Genomic DNA, 15,842 nt, shown 5'->3' with positions numbered 1-15,842 from the left:
TCGTCATCACTCTTCGTCACATTATGGAATCCTCATTATTCATCTCTATCAAACGTTTATATCACCATTGTATCTCTTCATTAATCCAACCCTTATGCGTAATTCAATTCTAAGTCAACTTCCCTATATTTTATTTTAGTATTCATTTTACGAACATACATTATTCTCTCATCTATTCTAGGCTCTATAAACTTTATTCCTGATATCATATCATATTCCTCATTCTTGGTCTCAAGTTGTTTTCTTATTCGCTATCATTACATACAAAGTCTCCTCTCTATATACCTTGGTTTTTCCTCAATTGTTATTAACTCTTTCCTACTTATTTACCTAAATAAAACGACTTTATATCTTATTACTTGTTCTCACGTTCTTCGTCATCTATGTATCGTCCGTCCCCCTAATCTTAACTTCATTTTAATTTTAAAGTTACTATCTAACCTAATACTTCATTATAATTCGAGGTCTCATTCTCTTGATACCGGTCGTTATTATATTCGTCACACATTACAACTACTACATCTTATCCTCTGTCCTATGCATCTTGCTCCCTTCTAATCGATCCTCTTCTTATTCATCGTTATCATCATTCCTAGTATGTTTTTAGTTCTCAATATACAACTCCTTACCTTCCCTTAAATTTCGTCTTAACGACCTTCTCATCGTTTACGATCATATTCTTTATTCATTTTTTCACACCTTATACATTACTGTCTAACATATCTTAAGTTCTTTAACTACCTTGGTTCATTCTCTCTTTCACACAACGATATTCTTAGACTCATTATTGGTTTAAGGAGATTATATTTCACCTCTTAGTTATTCGGAAAAGAACCTACTTTACATCCCATGTTATCATCGTCTTATACCTTTTTTACTAAATCGTGTGTTTTTAGACTCACCACATACCCACACTATTTGCTCTAGTAATTTCTCGTCTTATTACCCTTAGTCAACTTGATATCTTTTCTCAATGTTATTATCATCCCCTAACTTACCCAATGCTTTAACTCCTACTCATAACATAACCCACTTCATCATTTACTCGTCACCCTAAACAAGACACGTCATCGTCATTACTCGTCATTCACAAAACATCATTAATTATGATATCATTCATCCTCACCATTCAACAATTATTATCTCAACATAGATCCTCATCACACGACAATAATTTCTCACCATTAATCAACATCTTATACGAGCATATGTACACATCATATTCCTTCGTTACTCATTACTGCATTTTAGAATCTACTCTCGTCATTCGTTCTCTTTATTACTACGTCTTTCATCCTAATAGTATACCCCATTATCCCTTCTAATTCAAGTATTAACCTCTTGATTAATATTCCTTATAGCGTCTCCCATATTTATCTTTCACTTTCTATTTTCAAGCCATCTTGACACCATTAGATTCTCATAGGTTACTATCCTCGATTCTTATTTAAGCTTGTTATTATCCCGAGTTAATCACTTCTAAGTTATATATTTTAGGACCCTTACTCTTACCTTTCTCTTTAACAACCATTCTTAAGCTCTTTATTATTTTCTAGGACGTTTTAAGGCTCATTGAAAAGATTATGCTGAAGCTTCACGAAAAACAAAGCATGACCTAGGTACGGTAATTTGATCATAACTCAAGTTGTAGAGGTCTGGTTGAGGTGAAACCAAAGCCATTGGAAAGCTAACACGCACACCGAAAACTTTCATGTTTCGACCGAAATCCAGTTCGGAACGGAAAATACTTAAAAACAACAGTTTTTGTTTGTTAAGTTGTGCTGACAAAATCGGGGCCCGATTTTTGTTGAATCAAAACACTCAGAAATGCGTTTTTCCCCAATTAATCACTTTTGAATCACTTAACTCAATCCGAACACACCCAAATTATCCCTAATCATCACTCTGGGTTTACCCTACTATTTGAGTGTTAATTCCCTCTCAAAGTATCCAATTTTACACTATTTCAAGGTCAAGTTCTGAACTCTAATCTCTAAACTAGGTTCCCTTGATATTACTCTTTCAACAACAATACATTCATTCATCATAATTTTTCACTGGAACTCTTCCTCATAACAACAATCATAACTTAAGAATTAATTAACCTCAACAACGTCCTCATCACCATCATAACAACACTCATACTGATGAGTCATTTATATGCTATTTTAATATGCTTTTTAGTTTAGTTTTATTTAGATTTTATATAATTTTATATTAGTATTATTTCCTTTTTAGGATAGTTTACTTTAAATTGCAATTTATTATATTTCAGGGAAGAATATTGGATGGATTGAGTCTTGGAGCAAAAGAAAGGGATTTGGAGCAAATTGGACACGAAAATACGAAGATTGGGAAACAAAATATATCTCCCACAAGTCAGAAGCCTGGCACGGCCCGTGCTAGCCTTGGCACGGCCGTGCCACCCTCCAGAAGACCTTTTGCTGCTTTTGCTTGGACTCCAAGCTATTCTATTTTGGCGCACAATCTACCGAGGAATATTCTTGGAATATACTTGCTTAGATTTTAAGTCAATTGTGTACTATAAATAGAGTAGCTAGCCATCACAAATATTCATCTTTACTTGGAATACAATAAGTGACAATTGCTTTTCTAAATAAAGTTCTTTTCCTTTCCTTTATTTTCCTGTCTTTTACTTTCATTCTTTCTCTCTTCTCCCCCATGTCTACGATGAACATGAGTGAGTAGACTTCTTCTTGTCTTGGGATTGTTGGATAAGTCTAAATGACATAATCCTAATCAAACCAAGCCCTAAGCCTTAATCTTATGTAACCCTAATTTCTTATCTGAATTCACCGTCTTAACATGGATTAACCATTATCAAACTGTGGAAACGAAAGTGGAGGGTTTGATAATTGTTCGTCCATTATTCCAAATATCAATTCATAAAACGAAAGTGGAGCTTTGATATTCGAACAAGTGAATTCAGACAAGGATTGCAAAGTCAGCGAAATAGGCTTTGCAATCTTTGAGACATATAGTTTCGATCTTCAAGGGAACTAATAACAATCAAGTCAGCGAAATAGGCTTGGTTGTTAGAGGAACCAAAATCCAATAGTAATCAAGTCAGCGAAATAGGCTTGGTTGCTAGAGGAACTTAAGAGAAACTGTCTTGAGAAATTAGGTCTAACATAACATTATAAGCTTATGGTTTTGGTTTGAGAAGGACTTGTTATTTAGATGAAACCAACGATCCCAAGGCTCTTTTATTATATTGCTTTTTAACCGTTTAAAAACCCCCAACTTACAATTCTCTTCTCTCTTCTAATCATCTCTAAAGATTAATTAAATTGAACTACTCCCTGTCGGAACGATACTCTTTTATACTACTTCGGTAAGACCGTACACTTGCGGTTTTATCTCATCAAGTTTTTGGCACCGCTGCCGGGGAGTAAACTAATTTAATTAAATCTTTCTTTGTGATTAGAACTCTCTTCTCTTTTCTCTTCCTCTTCTCATCTACTTTTCTTTCTTTTGTTTTACCACTAACTTCTTGGGTTCTCGGTTTCTTATGCGAAGAAGTAAAAGTCTCGGAGAATTTATTCCTGAGATCGAAAGATTTTTGCATAAGAAAAAGAGAGAGGCACAAAATAATACCGCTATGGCTGAACGTACTCTCAAAGAGTATGCTACTCCTTCAACGGAAGAGCCACAAGCTATTATCGTGTACCCAACGGTTGCGGGTAATAACTTCGAAATCAAGCCTGCACTACTGAATTTAGTGCAGCAAAACCAGTTTTCTGGATCACCCACTGAGGATCCAAATCTCCATATTTCTTCCTTCCTTAGACTCAGTGGCACCATAAAAGAGAACCAAGAAGCCGTAAGACTTCATCTCTTTCCCTTTTCCTTAAGGGATAGAGCTAGCGCTTGGTTCCATTCCCTAGAAGTCGGTTCCATTACTTCATGGGACGATATGAGGCGAGCATTCCTCGCCCGATTTTTCCCCCCATCTAAAACAGCTAAACTTAGAGACCAAACTACGCGTTTCAATCAAAAAGATGGGGAGTCTCTCTATGAGGCGTGGGAGCGTTTCAAGGAAATGCTTAGACTTTGTCCCCACCATGGCCTAGAGAAGTGGCTTATAGTCCACACATTTTATAATGGCTTGTCATATACCACTAAAATGTCTGTTGATGCAGCTGCAGGTGGAGCTCTAATGAACAAAAACTACACGGAGGCTTATGCTTTGATTGAGGACATGGCTCAAAATCACTATCAATGGACCAACGAAAGAGCCGTCACCACTCCTACTCCCTCTAAGAAAGAGGCAGGTATATACGAAGAAAGAGCCGTCAACCTTGCTGCTAAGGTTGAGGCATTAACACAAAAAATTGAAAAACTTAATGTTAATGCTGCCCAACCTTCCCCTGCATCCCCTACTTGTGAAGTCTGTGGTATAACTGGTCATACAGGTGTTGATTGTCAGTTAGGTAGTGCTGCCAATATTGAGCAACTGAATTATGCTCAATACAACCAAGGAATGAGGCCAAATCAAAATTTTTACAAAAATCCTCAAGGTTCCTATGGGCAAACAGCACCACCCGGCTATACAAACAACCAGAGAGTAGCTCAGAAATCTAGTTTGGAAATACTGTTGGAAAATTGCATGATGAATGAAAATAAACAACTTCAGGAGTTAAAAAACCAAACAGGATCTCTAAACGACTCTCTCTCCAAGCTCAATACCAAGGTTGATTCCATCGCCACACACACCAAAATGCTTGAGACCCAAATCTCCCAAGTGGCCCAACAAGTGGCCATCTCTTCTCAAACACCAGGAGTCTTTCCTGGTCAAACTGAAACAAACCCCAAAGCCCATGTCAATGCCATTTCTCTTGGGGGCAATAAGTTATAAGAGACCATTACCAAAGCCAAAAGTGTCAAGGGAGAGAGTGTTAAGCTTCTAGGTGAGAAGAATGCGATAAAAACACCGCTTGATAAGAACAAGACCCTTAATCCATTAAGGCTCACTAAGCTCAACTTGGAGGCCCAATTTGCTAAATTCCTAAACATACTTAAAAGGATTTGCATTAAGACCCCCTTTGCTGAAGCTTTATCTCGTATGCCTCTATACGCCAAATTTTTAAGGGAAATTTTTTCAAAGAAAAAGGCTATAGATCACAAGGAAACGATAGCTTTAACTAGGGAAAGTAGTGCAATCGTCAAGAAGCAACCCCAAAAGCTTAGAGATCCAGGTAGTTTTGCCATCCCTTGTGTGATAGGAAATGAAACCGTTGACAAGGCCTTGTGTGACTTAGGGGCTAGTGTAAGTTTGTTGCCTTTATCCCTCTTCAAAAGGATGGGAATAGGAGAGCTTAAACCGACCGAGATGATCTTAAAACTAGCAGATCGTTCTACTATCCCTCTAGCTGGCTACATTGAGGACATACCCGTCAAAATAGAAGGGATATATATCCCGACTGATTTTGTAGTGGTCGACATAGAAGAGGACCATGATGTCCCAATAATCTTAGGACGACCCTTCCTAGCTACTGCAGGTGCTATAATAGATGTTCAGAGTGGTATGATAGTTTTTCAAGCAAGTGATGCAATGATTGGGTTCGAGCTGGAAAATGTTATGAAAGGTCCCGCTCTTTATTCTTGTAACATGATTGAAGTACATAATGTGAAAGAACGCTTCCTAGCGTCAACTACACAATATGACCTCTTTGATCCTTTCTAAGGACACTTTCTTAACGTCAAGCTAATGATAATAAACGAGCGCTTCGTGGGAGGCAACCCACGCATTTAACTGCTTTTGTTTTTGTTTTTGTTTCTTTTAATTATTTTGTAGGTTATTGTCCGAGAAAAATTCAAGAAAACAGAAAATTTTGAAGCCTCGCCCTCCAGAACCTTGGCACGGCCCGTGCTCACACTGGCACGGCCGTGCCAGACCCTCATGCACCAAACAAAAGGCCAAAGTCCAGAGTGTTGGCACGGCCGTGCCCGATCATAGGTAAGTATAACCTTACCTTTTGGACTTTTTCTTCCCTCACTCTCCAACACAAACTTCTCTCTACCTTCCACCTTCTCTCAAACCTCCATAACCATACAACTACAAACCTTCACAACCACCCCCAAACCACACCCATTCACAAAATTTCTCCACCCAATCAATCACTAACACCATTCCAATCATAACCCACCATTCCAAAACAACTTTCATCCACCCCAACCAACGTCACCCAAATTCGTAACCCTCCCTAACCTAACCCAAAAACCATAAATTCTTCACCAACCTCCCTAACCCTAACCCAAAAACTCACCTAAACCTTCACCACAACACTAATCCAACCTTTTCCACCAAAACAACCCTTACCCAAACCACCACACCAAAGGCAAGGTCAAGGCAATGACTTCAAAGAGAAGTGGAAAGGAAGTTGCAAGCTCATCCGGAGGACCTCCCCCAAAGAAGAAAGCACAAGCCAAAAATCATGGCATCATCTTCCGGGACAACAAGCAAAGGGATAGGTACAAACTTCTAATCTCTAAACCTCTACAACCTTGCAGGTACCCTGATAACCATGACATAAATAAGCTAGGTATTAAAGATAATGTGTTTAATCTGCTAGAAAGGTTAGGATGGGTTGATATGTTGAGACCTATGCGAGGGTATGAGAATTTCACCTATGAATTTTTAAGTTCTATTGTTTTTACGAAAGATAGGTTGAACTTTGATAACCCTAACCATAGAGTTTCTTTTCGGCTTTTGAATATTGATTACGAGATGTCTCTTCAGCACTTCTGTGATGAGATGGGCTTCGCAAATGCGGGGTTCATCCACGACTCTTGGGATCAAAATTTAAAACCGGTTGACTATCAACCCGCCGCCTTTTGGGAGCAAATCACCGGTCTTGACCAATTTAACACACGTGCCAACAAAGCTAGCAACATTCACAACCCCGTACTTAGGTACCTTCAAAGGGTTATGGCTTGCACCATTAGGGGACGGAAAGAACTAGGGAACACTAGGAATGATGAACTCTTCATGCTTTGGGCTATGCTGCACAACCAACCCATTAACACTTGTTTTTACTTGCTTGACTACCTTTCCCTTATAGGAAATAGGTCCGATAGTAGGGGAGAAATAGTAGTTGGTGGTATCATAACATACATAGCTGGGCGATTCGGTGTGAGTGAAGACCTAGGGATAAACAAGATCGAGGGTAACAATAGACTAAACATAGAAACTCTCATCTCTATGAATTTCATAAAAACTCGAGTCCCCTTTGTCTATACACTCCAACTCAATGTGCCCATCTTGATTTTATTGCCTAACCCATCTCGAACTAACACCGAGGTGGAAGCAAATTTGTTGTATGTTGCTGATGACCCACAGGTGCCCATAGAATAGCATAATGAAGAAACAGAGGGTGCACACTTGCATCAAGAAGAGGAAGGTGCACAACTGCACCATGATGAGGAACACCATGACCCTAATGAAGGTGAAACAAATGAAGATGCAAGATGGGCATGGATGACTACCGAGGTCGAAAGAATAAGCACCGAGCAACAAAGGCAAGGTGTTGAACTCATGAGCATAAGACACGATGTCCAAAGGGGCAACCGCATATCCGAAGAAAATAACCAAATGCTTCGGAACATGATGCACCACTTTCACCTCCAAGGTCCTCCATATGGACCTCAATGATAAAAATGTGAGCTTTCCTCTTCCACTCTTCCCTTCTTTCTCTTTCTTCTTCTTCTTCTTCTTCTTCTACCTCTCCTTCTCTTTTATTTTTCTTTTATCTTGAATCATTGAGGACAATGCTTCTCCTAAGTTTGGGGGGAGCCTAATAAAGTGTCTTTAGTCGTAGTGTTTCCAAACTCCCTTGAACTTTATTCTTTTGTTTTGTTTTATTGTAAAAGGCATAGTTAAGCAGCTAATTTTTATTGAAAAAAAATCATGACACACAAATTTTCATTGTCTCCTCTTATTTTGTTGATTCTTGTACATGAAAGCAAACTCTTGTGTTTTAAGTCTTCTTGATATAACCACATCTTGTTTTAAAGTAAATAAAATTCTCCAATGAGAAAAACACAAAGTTGCTTCCTTTGAGTAAATGTATGAATAGGTATTTTAAGGAAAAGCGTTCTAATCTTAGTGGTGCATTAACCTTTAAAGATTCTCAAAGCGCCAGTAGTATAAGTGAGTATAAGGGAGTTCATAAAAAGCCAAATAAATTCCAAGATCTCATCACTGAATCTAGATTGGGGAAGGAGGTAGGCCCTCCGACTTCCTACGTGAAGGTGATTGTTATCTTGAGAAAAAACTTTAAAAAGCATCGTTGAAACTAGATTGGGGAAGGAGGTAGGCCCTCCGACTTCCTACGTGAAGACGATGTTTTAAGGGATACCATTGAATCTAGATTGGGGAAGGGGGTAGGCCCTCCGACCTCCTACGTGAAAATGTTGTTCCTTAAATAAAGAACTTAAAATGCGCATATGGCAAAGAACAAAGATTCTCAAATACTCCCATCTCTCTTATATGAATTGTGGAAGGAATCTTCCTTGGTTAGTTTAGTGCTAGGATTGGACCATGTTTCCTCATAATGCCTATCTTATACAGGAGCAAGAAAAGGGTTGGACTTCACACACACACTCACTTGAAACTTGATCGTTGGGTAGAATAAAGATTTCAAGAAATACTTGAGTTTGTAATTAGTGTACATTTTGGATTTAAGCCCTTGAGGAGACATGTACTTTAATTTAATTGTCATTTGATTTAACTGTTGATGCTACTATGTTTATGCCTTTTGCTTGAGGACAAGCAAAGATTCAAGTATGGGGGAGTTTGATGAGTCATTTATATGCTATTTTAATATGCTTTTTAGTTTAGTTTTATTTAGATTTTATATAATTTTATATTAGTATTATTTCCTTTTTAGGATAGTTTACTTTAAATTGCAATTTATTATATTTCAGGGAAGAATATTGGATGGATTGAGTCTTGGAGCAAAAGAAAGGGATTTGGAGCAAATTGGACACGAAAATACGAAGATTGGGAAACAAAATATATCTCCCACAAGTCAGAACCTGGCACGGCCCGTGCTAGCCTTGGCACGGCCGTGCCACCCTCCAGAAGACCTTTTGCTGCTTTTGCTTGGACTCCAAGCTATTCTATTTTGGCGCACAATCTACCGAGGAATATTCTTGGAATATAATTGCTTAGATTTTAAGTCAATTGTGTACTATAAATAGAGTAGCTAGCCATCACAAATATTCATCTTTACTTGGAATACAATAAGTGACAATTGCTTTTCTAAATAAAGTTCTTTTCCTTTCCTTTATTTTCCTGTCTTTTACTTTCATTCTTTCTCTCTTCTCCCCCATGTCTACGATGAACATGAGTGAGTAGACTTCTTCTTGTCTTGGGATTGTTGGATAAGTCTAAATGACATAATCCTAATCAAACCAAGCCCTAAGCCTTAATCTTATGTAACCCTAATTTCTTATCTGAATTCACCGTCTTAACATGGATTAACCATTATCAAACTGTGGAAACGAAAGTGGAGGGTTTGATAATTGTTCGTCCATTATTCCAAATATCAATTCATAAAACGAAAGTGGAGCTTTGATATTCGAACAAGTGAATTCAGACAAGGATTGCAAAGTCAGCGAAATAGGCTTTGCAATCTTTGAGACATATAGTTTCGATCTTCAAGGGAACTAATAACAATCAAGTCAGCGAAATAGGCTTGGTTGTTAGAGGAACCAAAATCCAATAGTAATCAAGTCAGCGAAATAGGCTTGGTTGCTAGAGGAACTTAAGAGAAACTGTCTTGAGAAATTAGGTCTAACATAACATTATAAGCTTATGGTTTTGGTTTGAGAAGGACTTGTTATTTAGATGAAACCAACGATCCCAAGGCTCTTTTATTATATTGCTTTTTAACCGTTTAAAAACCCCCAACTTACAATTCTCTTCTCTCTTCTAATCATCTCTAAAGATTAATTAAATTGAACTACTCCCTGTCGGAACGATACTCTTTTATACTACTTCGGTAAGACCGTACACTTGCGGTTTTATCTCATCACATACTCTAACCCCTTTACAACCCTATAGCAAAATAATAAACCCTAGAGATGAAGAGATTCTCCGCCTTACCTCGATTTCTTATGAAATTTCCAGCTTGGCTTGATCCAGTCGCAACTAGGGTTTCTTTTCCTATGCTCCTCTTTTCTTAGAGCTCGTGGTTCTCCGTACCCAGCCAGAGTGATGCTGCTCAGGTAAGCAATCCTATCTTCATCTATGCAGAAGTCTGTGCCACTAATTGTGGCCCTGAATATGATGTCATGCATTATGTTCAGCCTGGTAGATCTGTCTTTAATTTTTGGTATTTTTACGGCATATTGAACAATAGAGTGAAAGGAGGGCTGGAGAGTGATTACAAAGGCACTTTTATTGCTTGACTGTCCGTATACTAAATGTCAATAATTCTCAAGGAACTTATTGCCCTTTGATGTGCATATTTTGGGACCAGTTTGTTTTCTTGGCTGAGATAGGGGAGGAAAAAATCCCAAGGCTTTACAAAAATGATCTTATTTCCTTAAAAGTTCTGGTCAACCTTGAGGGATCTGAATGTGATACGCCTGTTACAACTATTTTTTCCCTGCATTACTGGAATTCTAGAGTTTTCTATTTCCTTTTCAGCATCAAAATTGAAAATAGTATAGTTATGGACATTAATTTGGTGATAAGTGCTGGTTTTTCTTTCAAGTGGTTCCCATGTTTGTTTTGGTGCATTAATTTGATTGAGAATTCTATGGAACCGTTTCAGAGTTCTGCTTGTATAAATAGAGGCCCTCTGCAAATTATTTCTCATCACCAAATACCATACAACCTTCATACTTTCGCTCATACATATCTCTTTCTCTTTGTCATCCTCAAAATCATGTCCACCTCTGGCCAAAACAACGCTCCCAATGCTGCTACACAAAAATCACCTTTCAACTCTGAGACTCTTGACTATTGCCTTGTTGGTCGTCTCCTAACCAACAAACCTGTCCGTTTCATGTTCCAATTCTTCAGCTATGCGGACATGGAACGAATTGTTCAGCAAGGTCCGTGGCTGTTTGACAATTTCCTACTTGTTTGGAGTAAGATCTCGGTGGGGAATGATCCCTATACCATGCTGTTGGATACCATCGAATGCTGGTGCAAGTGCACAATCTGCCATTTGGATTTATGACTGAATCCATGGGCATACTGCTGGGCAATCATGTAGGAAAACTGGAAAAATATGATTTTGAAAATAACTATGGAAATTGGCGTAGGTATATGCGACTGAGAGTGGCCATGAAGGTTCAAGAGCCTTTGGTGAAATGTTTTCAGTTTATTTTGGAGGATAGGCAACCTATCACAGTGAACTTTCGCTATGAAAAACCAGGGAACTTGTGCTATGTGTGTGGCTTGATTGGCCATACAGAGGCTGCATGTTCAAAACGCTTTGAAAGGGGTTTTGTGGAGGAGATCAGAATTGGGGTCCATACTTAAGAGCTGATTATATGGGACCAGTAGGTGATGAATTGATGAATCCTTGGTTGCATGATAACAGGAGAAGAGGTAGACAAGGAGGGATGGCGAGATCGCCTTATGCTGTTTTGAATGATATTCACCGCGTCTTTCGAAGGGTGAAGATTGGACGGGATGCCACAACTAGGTAACCGACTTTCTACAAACATGCAGGACCGCTTTACAGCTCTGACGAATGGATACTAGTCAACATTGCAAGCATACACAAGATACCAGATGTAGCTCAACCGGTCCAAACAGATGTCAGAATGCCTCAGACTGTGCAGGTAACAGGTTCAGATGTGCAGAATACACTGCTGGTGGAAGGGGATGAGGCGCGCATTGCAAGGCTAGTCCAGGAAGCAAGGCTCAAGAACCCGGTAAATGCAATGTTGCCTAGCTCTACTTTGGAGGAAAACAACTTTGTGAATAGCCAGCAGAATGTGTCTCAGCTTGCGGCCTCTTTGGCTCAAGTTATGAGAATGGGAGTTCCTCTTGCTGCTGATCCAAATATGAACAAAGATGGTGTTTTGTTTTTAAATAAGCCGGATGGACAAAAACAGTTGAAGAGATTGAGGTTGGAGGATAGCGAAGAAGTTGCTGAAGTCATACAGACAGATACTGATGATACTGCTTTGCATAAGACTATTAGTATTAATGTTCTAGCTTCTGATGATATTGTAATGAATGAGTCTGCCTCGGCAGCAAATCCTAATGTAATGGCGGGACCTGGTTACCAGGCCCGCCAAGAAAAATGAGTTTCATCAGTTGGAACTGTAGGGGTTTAGGTAGCCCGAGTACAGTTCCTAATCTCAAATACCTCGTCCGGACTTATAAACCAGATGCAATTTTTCTGTCTGAAACAATGGCAGCTTTAAATAAAATTGAAGAATTAAAGTACACTTTGTCTTTTGATTATTGCTTTCAAGTTGATAGAATTGGTAGAGGTGGAGGTTTGGCTTTCTTATGGAAAAAACCAGCTAATTGTATCATCACTAATTATTCACAAAATCACATTGATATAGAAGTGGTTGACTCATTAAGTGGAAAATGGCGATTAACAGGTTTTTACGGGATGCCGGAATCAGGTTGAAGAAAAGAATCTTGGAATCTTCTCCGAAATTTAGCAAGAGTGTCCTCTCTTCCTTGGTGTGTTATTGGGGATTATAATGATATACTGTCAGATGAAGAAAAGAAAGGAAGGTCTGAAAGAGCACCATGGTTGATTCGTGGTTTTCGACAAGCTATGATAGATGCAGGTTTGATTGATTTACAGATGAATGGTTATGAATTTACGTGGTTTAAAAGTCTGGGAACTGTTAGGGCGGTGGAAGAAAAACTAGACAGAGCACTTGTGAATTCATCTTGGTGCAATTTATTCCCGGCTGCAGCTTTGGAATTTCTCACGACTACGTCTTCTGATCATTACCCACTGTTACTTAGCTGTAAATTGTCTGAAATTGTTCACAGAAATTCGCAACGGTTCAAGTTTGAAAACGCTTGGCTTGCTGAACCTGATTTCAGAGATCAAGTTAAATAACGCTGGAAGCACTATCCTCATGGAAAATTCACGCAAAAGCTAACTCAATGTGCTACTGATCTCACTGAATGGAGTCGTAACAATAATAATATCCGGCGTAAAATCAGTAAGGTTCAGGAAAAAATTGCACGGATTTGAACAAACGTCACAGCCTCAAACTTTGATTTCTTCAATTCTCTCAAAAAAACAGCTCGACATGTTGCTTATTCAGGATGATATCTATTGGAAACAACGGGCAAAATCATTCTGGTATCGTGATGGGGATTTAAATAATAAATATTTTCACGCTGCTGCTACTTCTCGGAAAAAAGTCAATCGAATCACACATCTGGAGAACTCAGCTGGAGTAGTATGTCGTCAAGAAGAGGATTTCCAATCAATTGCACGTGACTATTTTTCCAATTTATTCACAAAGCTGCCAAGTAATCGTGCATCTGTTGTTTCTTTAGTCCCAGGTTCAATCACAGATGAAGACAACTTCTCTTTAACTGCAGATTTCACAGTGGAAGAATTCCGAACAACGACGTTCTCAATGCAAACAGATAAGTGCCCAGGACCGGATGGTTTCAATCCGGGTTACTATCATAATTTTTGGGACATGTGCGGTCAAGAGGTGTACCAAGCAGGTTGTGAATGGCTTGCAAATGGTGTTTTCCCTCCTCATTTGAACTCTACAAATATTGCTTTAATACCTAAAGGTGAGTCCCAGAAGTCTATGAAGGACTGGAGACCTATTGCACTATGTAACGTTGTTTATAAAATAGTGGCTAAGGTCCTTGCTAATAGGCTTAAAGGTGTTCTTGAAAAATGCATCTCCTCATCACAATCCGCCTTTGTACCAGGAAGGTCTATTCTTGATAACGCCTTGGTTGCCATCGAATTAATTCACTATATGAAGGCGAAAACAAAGGGCACACAAGGTGATGTAGCTCTCAAGTTGGATATCAGCAAGGCGTATGATAGGCTGTATTGGGAATATCTCCGTGACATTATGATTCAGATGGGTTTCTCTGCTAAGTGGGTTCAGTGGATTATGTTATGTATTGAGACAGTTAACTATACAGTCCTTGTGAATGGAATTCAGGTTGGACCTTTCATTCCTTGCAGAGGTATAAGGCAAGGCGATCCGTTATCCCCGTACTTGTTCATTCTTTGTGCTGAAGGGCTCTCTGCTCTTATCCATGATGCCGAGAGAAGAGGTGCGATCAAAGGCACACGCATTTGTACACGTGCACCCACAATATCACATCTCTTGTTCGTCGATGACTGTTTCTTATTCTTTGGAGCTTGTGATCATGAAGCCATGGAGATGAAGAATATTTTAACATCTTATGAGGCTGCGTAAGGGCAATTAATCAATTTGCAAAAATCAGAGATGTATTGCAGTAGAAATACACCTTTCGATTGTCAGGAGCGCATAGCAACAATTCTTGGGGTCAAACAGGTATTAGGCACGGGAAAGTATTTAGGACTTCCACCAATGATTGGCAGAAGCAAAAAAGCGACTTTTAAGTTTGTCAAGGATCGTATATGGAACAAGATCAATTCATGGAGTAGCAGATGTCTTTCACAGGCAGGAAGGGAAATTCTTATCAAATCAGTCCTGCAATCTATACCCTCATATGTAATGAGCGTGTTCCTCTTACCAGGTACTTTCATCAACGAAATAGAGAAAATGCTTAATGCCTTTTGGTGGGGACATAACTCCCCTAACTCTAAAGGTTTACACTGGTTATCATGGGAACGTCTCTCTGTCCCTAAGAGCTTTGGAGGTATGGGTTTCAAGAGTCTTAGAGCTTTCAATTTGGCTATGATCGGAAAACAGACATGGAAGATGGTCACTAACCCAGACGCACTAATCACTAGATTACTCAAAGCTAAATATTATCCACATAGTGATTATTTTAATGCTTTCATAGGACATAATCCAAGCTATGTTTGGCGAAGTCTTTGGAATGCTAGATGTTTTATCAAGCGCGGGTTAAAGTGGAGCATAGGCACAGGAGAATCCATTTCTGTTTGGAACAAACCTTGGTTAAAAAATCCTATATGCCTTCAACCAAATACAGAAGTGCAGGCTATGTGGGATGCTCTTACGGTTGCTCATTTATTCAAGCCAAATCAAAAGGCATGGAATGACAATTTCATTCATTATGTCTTTAATGATGAAACAACAAGTCAAATTCTGCAGACCCCTCTTCTTCCTTCCGTTCGGACGGATACGGCTATTTGGCGTCATGAGAAAAATGGATTATATTCCGCTCGTAGTGCCTATCGAGACATCGTTAATAATCATGATGCTATACTACACCACAGAGTCCATGGTCATTGGAATACTATTTGGAAACTCAAGCTTCCCCCAAAAGTTAAAATTTTCCTTTGGCATATATGTCGTAATTGTTTACCAACCCGGATGAGATTGATTGCGAAGGGTGTGGACTATCCTAATATTTGTGCGGTCTGCTTGGAAAGAGATGAAGACGGGAAGCATTTGTTCTTTGAATGCGGTAAAAGTGTCAGTTGTTGGCAACGTTGTAACCTATGGAACTCCATTCAAAATTGCTGGTCCGCTGATGTCTCTTGTCCAGAACTGATCTTTACTCTCCTCCAACAGTTCGATACTTCCCAACAACAAATCTTTGCTGTCACGTTATGGAGCATATGGAAACATAGAAACAACAAAGTGTGGAACAATGTGGTGGAAACAATTCAAAAAATCAGTGAGAGGGATGAAGCATTTCTAAACAGCTGGAAAAATTCGCA

The 15,842-nt window shown here is 39.0% G+C and overlaps 1 non-coding gene across 1 annotated transcript; it reads right to left on the bottom strand.

The window, feature by feature from the left end:
- Nucleotides 1-3,985: 3,985 nt before the first annotated feature.
- Nucleotides 3,986-4,092, bottom strand: LOC120579782 (small nucleolar RNA R71). Its single transcript, XR_005645527.1, has one exon. It is a non-coding gene; the product is annotated as a small nucleolar RNA R71 (small nucleolar RNA).
- Between the last annotated feature and the right edge of the window lie 11,750 nt (nucleotides 4,093-15,842).

This window comes from Medicago truncatula, chromosome 3, assembly GCF_003473485.1.
Source record: "Medicago truncatula cultivar Jemalong A17 chromosome 3, MtrunA17r5.0-ANR, whole genome shotgun sequence".
Taxonomy (NCBI): Eukaryota; Viridiplantae; Streptophyta; class Magnoliopsida; order Fabales; family Fabaceae; genus Medicago; species Medicago truncatula.
Note: the sequence above shows the minus strand (reverse complement) of the source record. Positions and strands in the feature narration are given on the sequence as shown.